Source organism: Erithacus rubecula (genome assembly GCF_903797595.1).
Source record: "Erithacus rubecula genome assembly, chromosome: 4".
In the NCBI taxonomy this organism is placed as follows: domain Eukaryota; kingdom Metazoa; phylum Chordata; class Aves; order Passeriformes; family Muscicapidae; genus Erithacus; species Erithacus rubecula.
In genome coordinates this window covers 36,681,899-36,689,293 of record NC_136686.1, presented here as the reverse complement: position 1 = coordinate 36,689,293, position 7,395 = coordinate 36,681,899, and the positions used below count along the sequence as shown (strand labels likewise).

The window sequence follows — 7,395 nt, the reverse complement described above, 5'->3', positions numbered from 1 at the left end:
CACACAAGACTGGCAGAACACAGTACGTGCTTTTCTGGTTCTCTTGTCCTTGGCAGCATAAGTTTCAAGAGAGAGTTGAGGGGCACAAGATCCACTGGCCTGACAGTAGTTTCATCTGGGCAGCACCCTCTGATGACCTCCAGATGGAAGATAAGGCTGTAAAACTGCATCCTCCTTCCATCCATGCCCACCACTGCTGCTGAAGGTGTCACTATTCACAGCAGGGCAAAGTGACTGCAAAATACTGTCAGAGCAGCTTTTTCACACTGACTGCACGCTGGTGTAAATGATGATATCAGGTAAGGGAAAACAAAGAAAGAAATTTACTTATTCCTATTGTTACAGAAAGCATTGCCTCCAGAAACGCTGTAGGAATGGACTTCAAGGACATTCTTACAAATCGTTGTGAGACAAAATCATCTTCATCTTGCAATATGTGAGCAGACAATTGTCTTTCTGTATCTCATCCTTCCAAATGACATTGCTTCTACAATGTATTTGTTCCAGTCTCTCTGAAACACTGGCTGGTAATGCAAAAATCTTAGAAAAATGACTAATTTTGGCCTTTACAAGATGATAGCGGAGCACAGCCCAGATCTAGTACTGTTATAGCTGGATACAGAGATAAAATGACATCCTTACATTTCCAGTACCACAAAAGCGGTAAAAAAATTAAAAATCATGTAAGTCATCTTGACTGTGACAGGCAGGAGATGTTTCTAACATAAGTAATATGACTCAATTTCCAATAAATGAAAAGACTAAGAAATTTTGGAGAACTATTTTTGTTTTGGAAATGACATTCCTCTGCATCAGACTGTAGCATGTGGGTTGACTTTCATGATAGAAGTTATTAAAAAATACCAGAACTCCCAGTGTGAGCTACTGGCATCATTAACACCCTCCCCACCACCACCAAGAGGTAGCAAAATATTGGAAGGCATTTCTTAAGACTGTTTTGAAATTTAAACATGTTGTTTAAATTTGATTGTTAAAATTGTTATATGTTTTTCTTCCAGGCATGTAATGATTTCAAAAGTATCATAACTAATTGCAGATGTTTTTGTTTGGGCGCCTGCTCTTGCTTGAATAATACACCTGAAATATATGAGATTCTTCATTCCTATTCTTGCTTCTTTTGATACTTTGTCTCACCCTTGTCTCTCAGATACATGAATTCACAAATAAGCCACCAATACTTGGCAGTCCTCAATTTAATACATATTTATTATGAAGAGAAATTTTACAAATGCAGAAGGTTTAAAAATTCTAATGGTGGCTTTTACATGTTCAAACATATGCCATAGCTTAGATCTCCTAAACTTAGACTACACCTTGCTATCATAATACATGGTTACAAATCCTAGAATTATATGGATAGGCTACTAATGTATGCATTTAAACAACTTTCACACTTATGACTCTGTTTTAACTAATTTTAGCAAACAAACATGTGGTTAATGATTCATATGAATAAACAGAATCATGTTGAAAGACTCTAAGCCTCACAGTTCAACAGGTTATGGTGAGACTTCTCTGCAATTCAAATTCATTCTTGTTTCTGTTCAAATGGTGGTTCACACCCACAAGGACCTTCAGTGCTGAGCTGAAGAGGCCATTGTTGGTCATCCCTAAGTTGGTGTCAACATCTCCATTCAAAACAGACAGAAAATGAAAAGACCCCAGAGATCCCAGCTCCTTTAGCAGTCCTGCCTCCTGGGATAAGTGAAAAAAAAAAGGTCTTGGCATAAATGAGCAATGAGTTAACTAAGTTTAGGTACAACTGTAATGTGGACAAGGAGTTACAGAGCTCTCTCACATATTAGTAGATTTATAAGGTCTGGGGATTGGATCTTGACTTCTGACCTTTGGAAGATTTCAATTCAAAGCACTTAGAGATTTTGAAGGGAGAAATGGCAATTCTGTCAGTGCAAACAGTGAAAGCAATCTTACTGTAGCTTTCTAGTGTGTTCCTGTCCATGTTACATGCCCTTTTTCTCTTTGCAAAACCAAGTAAGAAGAGGAAAATAAACAGGCAGGCTTTAATCAGTACTTGCACTTAGTACTCCTCTGACAAGATTTTGTGCATAATAAATGCTTACTATGTGTCAAAAATACTTCACTAAAAGAAAAACCTAAAACGAAACAATACCAAAAAAAAATCAAAGAACTTTTGAACTGATTGAACATAGAGTTCTCAGACCCGGAAGAGCCTCTAATAAAGATCAGCAAGCATGATTCTGCTCAGGAGGATATAAGTGCTGCAGATATTGCATGTCAGATCTAAAAACTGCAGTCAATTACATAGGGATGCCTGGAGAAGTGTCTCCTGCAAAGCCTATGGAAGCCAGGGGACATTTTTTAGGCTCTGCTCTGAGAATTTGGATGCCAGTGTATATTGAGCAATTACTATGAATTTATTTCTCAAATAGCAAATTTAAAAGAAAAGTATTCATCATATATTAAGAGCCATTCAGCTTCAATCTATAGGTTAAAGACTAATAAAGCCCTTCAGGCACAACATTCAGAGTACGGAAAAGATCAAAACATGAGTCAGTTTGTGGCAGCCAACAGGGACACATCTTGAAAGGCTGTGTTTCTTTTTCAAGTGATGGTAGCTGACAACAGGCATCACCTGCTCCAAGAGTACTCACTGAGTCACTTTACCTTGGACGATACCGTGAATGAGTCAATTCTGCTCCAAGAAATCACTCTGCAAAGTTATACTCCATTCCATCAATTCATTCATTCCAATTTAATTTTAGCCCTCTCTGTTCACATTGATGCATGGCAGAATAGTTGTATTTTTTCAACTTTGCAGTTACTGTGTCTCATAAATTCGGGAGACAGCACATTCTGTAGCCTGAAGTGAAGCATTTCTAAGGTAAGAATCAACAGAATTCAGTTGTGTCAGGAAATGAAACAGATTAGCCCCTATGTCCACTTTGACAAACATTGACTCATATTGTAATAAGCCAATGTAGTAAGATTGAGATCTCTAAATTACTCTATGGTCAAGGATTTCCTGAAATGTGTGAATAAAGAAAATCCATAGTACAGCTACCTCTGGTTCTAATAAGCCTAAATAGTGCAAACACTTAATTGGTATTTTTACAACTTCTGAAATACAGAGAATATTGTTCAATAACAGAAGTTCCAATTAAACAAGTGCTTTTAAGTTTATTGAAGACAAGTGTCTCAAGTACAAGCATTGCTGTGATCATTATATGAAGAAATCTGGGTATGCTGACATAAAGGGAAACATAATTGGCTCTGAAGGAATTATAAATTTCAAGCTGTAATAAGGCATGAAAATGCAAATGGTCCAGCAAAAAGAAAAACAACCTGGACTGATTTTCAGGAGAGTTACTGAGGGAGGAAAACCCTTTTGCTCTGTAAACCAAGTTCAATTGGCATGAAAATAATACAATGATAAAAATCTTTGAATCTAAATTTCTGGGTCATATTTCAAATCAGATTTCATTTGAAAGATTGATCTTTTTTATTTTTGGGTGGTTGTGGTATGTATTTGAAAGCAACCACAGATGCTGCAAAAAGCTGTGCAGTGCTAAGCAGTAAGAAGGGAAATTTCTTTTACCATTATTGTAGAGGTTTTAAATTTTATTAAGCTTTTAATTAAAACTGTTTTTTTTTTTTTTTCCTTTAGGATATTATGTTTCCGGAAACTTAATCTTATGATGAGGGTGCTATTGGAACTCTGTTCTTTTACAGAGACAGTTTGAGCTCATGTGACAGTTCAGTCCATTACTTACCCACATGGATACATTCTTTTCAGCACTGCTTTCCTATCTTTCTCTTTTTAAAGCTGGTGGAATCAGATACTCAAACACTTTGTTTTGCTTTGCTTTCCTTTTCAGAAGTGGATTATCTGGGTTAGCAAGGCAGTTCAAGGCTGTAGACATTGTTTATTCTTGGTAAGTGTGTAGAAATGTCTCCTAAATGAAGCCAACAGTACCTTAATTGTTCAGAAATGAAACAATCTTAAGTGAAAATCAGCAGAGCAGACCCATTTGGAAAGATGCTTTGGGATTCTTACTTGCATATCAACAGATTCTCTGTTTTAAGAAGAAAGAAAATGTTAACTAAACTTTGGCTTATGAGGTTAAAGGCAACCAATGATTTATGTAGTTTTAAATGTATCCTACATTGGAAATTGCTATCATTTGCTATGATATGCCATCTAACTTGAAAGATAAGGAAAACAGAAAATAAGGGAGGGGGAGGGAAGACCCACCCAGGACAGAGTATAGTTAGGATTAAGATTCCAAAGCCAAGATTAAAATTCTATGGTTAACTCACCTTCATGTCTTGGAACATGACAGTTTATACAATGCAATACAATAATATCCTTAATGCCTTGTAACACACATTTACCTTTGAGACCATTCCAGTGGAGGTTATGCTACTTTTTCAAACTGTTTGCCTTAAATGAAACACTGCCATACCATTCCTTTTTATTTCTTTCATATTTTAATCTTTGAAATATCTTCACTTCTTTGAAACCATCTGTGGTTAATAAAAGTCAGTCAATACATTTGTAAAACTCTCTTTCCAGGAATCTCTGTGAAAATTCGGAGTTCAGCATGTTCAAAGTCAGCCATGTATCTAAGTGATAAACCACAACTGTAAGGTTCTCTGGCACAAATATCTGCTTGCAGCACTGAGCAGCTTTTGAATTAGAGCAGCAATTTTCCTTTTATTTCCCCAAAACCAGCTGTAAAAAATGATAACCAGCTTTTAACTTGTCATCCAAAAGGATTCCCTTTAAGCTGAGTACAGCTGGGTGGTGCAACTCTTTCCATACTGGGATTGAGACTGAGATGCAGCACATTCCCAATATCCTCTGTCCATCAGTGGCCTCACACCTCCCATGTAAAGCAAAACTGCAAAATGGGGAGGGTTCAAATCCTAGGGCTTCAAATGCATCTCTAACTCCTTCAACATTTGGGGAATGTATTTGCAAGTGTAAAGCAAGATAAATCCTTTCAGGTTCTAGCATTTAATTAAGCTTTCAGCTATCTTTGTGAATGAACTGAAGAACATCTAATATGCATGTCTACAGGGAACAAGGCAGGAGTACCACTCCTCCTGTGAAGTTGTCTGCTATCAGCTGGAAAAAATCTCAACTCAGTTAGTCTCTCTCTGTGTTTAACTTCCTTTGGAACATTACATCTCCTATAGCTGAATCCCAACTGTAATAAATGTACTTGAACAAAAAATTCTTTCTTCCTCTGCAATGGCCTGTGTTTCTGGTAGTAATTGGGTTTGAGCAGTGGCAGGATAAGGCGACTGTGCTATGGGAACTAGCAAGGAAGGATGATGTTAAACGACTGAAGAAAAATTTTAAAGTGTTCAAGGTTGTCTAGCAGACCAGAGCAGAATTGTTCTGAGTTTTTTTTCCTCTCACACACTCTCTTAATGTAAGTAGTGCATGTAGGATTCCCAAAGAGGAATATAACTTGGTTTAGTGTCTAACTGAAAATGGTATGGTTTTAAAAAGGAAAATCCCAACAGTGGCTCACAGGAACCACTGGCAATGCTTTACTCTACAAGAACAATCAACAAAACAACCCTAACTGCCATGAAGGACTTTCTTTTGTCTGGCTGGTTTTAGCTGCTTCTGCAGTTTAATGCATCATGGTAACCATGTGGGCAGAATGTTTTTGGAACAGATGATCTTTCATCCCCCCATTACCACCCAATCCCCATTTAGTACCAAAGTCGTGAATGTAAATACAGACCAGGTTAGAACATTCTTTTCCTGCACTATATGAGAACTGTGGGACACTAATGTCCCAGAAGTAAGTTGCAAGATGCTCAAAAGTCAGTCACCAAAATGTTTTAGAATAGTGCTAAACTTGCCATGGCAAAATATGAATCAATGTACCAAATGTCAGATATTTGAACTCCAAGTTTTCATGCCTCAGTACTTCAAAGAGGAGCAACACAGTTTTCCTGAGTGTGTAAAATATCATCACAAACCATTTTCAGCTGTCACTACCAAGTCAAGATTGAGTCTATCTTCATCTGTGTTGCTCCAGCTGGCTTCATTAAATATCCAACAAAGCATTCAAGCAAAATGAAGAATTTCCCTCTCTAGAACGTAACCACTAAATTAAGTATTGCACATTCAAAGGAGTGAATGGCTATTTGAAAATCAGTCAGCACTGGGCCAGCTCTGAGTGCTTCCCTCACGGCAGTTCTTCCACCTGCACTGATGCTCCTCAGGACCATCCATCAGGACCTCCCACCCAGCTGCTCTGGGGAAGGACACCAGCACATTTTAGACTCTCTGCCCAGCACAGCCACCAGAAAATTATCAGCATGAGCATCTTCCCAGACAGCTGTCTGTACACTGGGGCTGGGTGACAGGCCATGGTGGTGACACAGCTTGCCAAAGGAGTCAAGAGCACACTGTGCAAGGCTGCCTGCAAGCTGCACTAATAAACACCTCAAGAAACTTTCTTTATAGTTCAAGTGTTTCATTTTAGTAACGGGATCAAAAGCCACTTCTTCAGGAGTTTTGCTGTACACACATGTAACGGAGGATTAAGGCTATTTACTTGTGTTCCTGAACTTTATTATGAACCTTGAGGAAGATGCAATGTGCAAGTGTTTCCCCAGTTCTCTTAATGCTCCCTGTCATCTATCTATGCATAGATGAATCATAAATTAGGCCCAGAAAAGTAACGAGACTGACATGAACAGTAATGGTGTACACAAAATAGCCCCACTCTCTGAAGCGTCCTTTGGCTTCCAAGGCCTCTGAAAGCACTCACATTTTCAAATTGTTTCCAGCAAAGCACGACCAATGGAAGCACGCATTTATTTACCACGAAAATTATTTTTCACAGCACATTATTTTTCACAGTATTTTCAGCTTTCATCTGACACTTTTCTCAGTGTGCTCATCTAGGACGGGAAGCACTGCACACCTCTGAGGGAGCCTGAACAGGAGCTGCGGCCTCTGTAACAGGGTATGTGGCGGGCTTGTAATGGCCACGCAGAGCACTGCGCAGTAGCCCTAGCCCCAGCCCCTGATCGCTTTGGATGCGGTCAGCAGCCAGGCTGCCGGGGGTGGCCCCCAGCCCCACCTCACGCCGCTCTCCCTCAGCACCGCCCGCCTCGCCACCGCCTCCTCCGCGCCACAACGAGGCTCCGCATCCCAGCACCCACCGCGGCGCGGGACACCCGCCACACTCCAAACTACACGTCCCGGCGTGCACCGCCAATGGCTCCGGCTGGGCGCGAGCGCGGTGCACGCTGGGACACGCAGTCCAGGCCGGCCCCACCGCAGCCCCCTCCCCCCTTCCCGCCACTCTCCCGCGGCGCCCGAACTTCCCGCGCACGCTCTGCGCCACGTACGCTCTGACG

At 40.1% G+C, this 7,395-nt stretch overlaps 1 long non-coding RNA gene across 1 annotated transcript; it reads right to left on the bottom strand.

The window, feature by feature from the left end:
• Window positions 1-2,212: 2,212 nt before the first annotated feature.
• LOC306801501 lies at window positions 2,213-7,188 on the bottom strand. The gene is made up of 3 exons (XR_013774104.1): window positions 7,121-7,188; window positions 3,774-3,976; window positions 2,213-2,879 (listed from the first exon to the last, which is right to left on the bottom strand). It is a non-coding gene; the product is annotated as an uncharacterized lncRNA (long non-coding RNA).
• Between the last annotated feature and the right edge of the window lie 207 nt (window positions 7,189-7,395).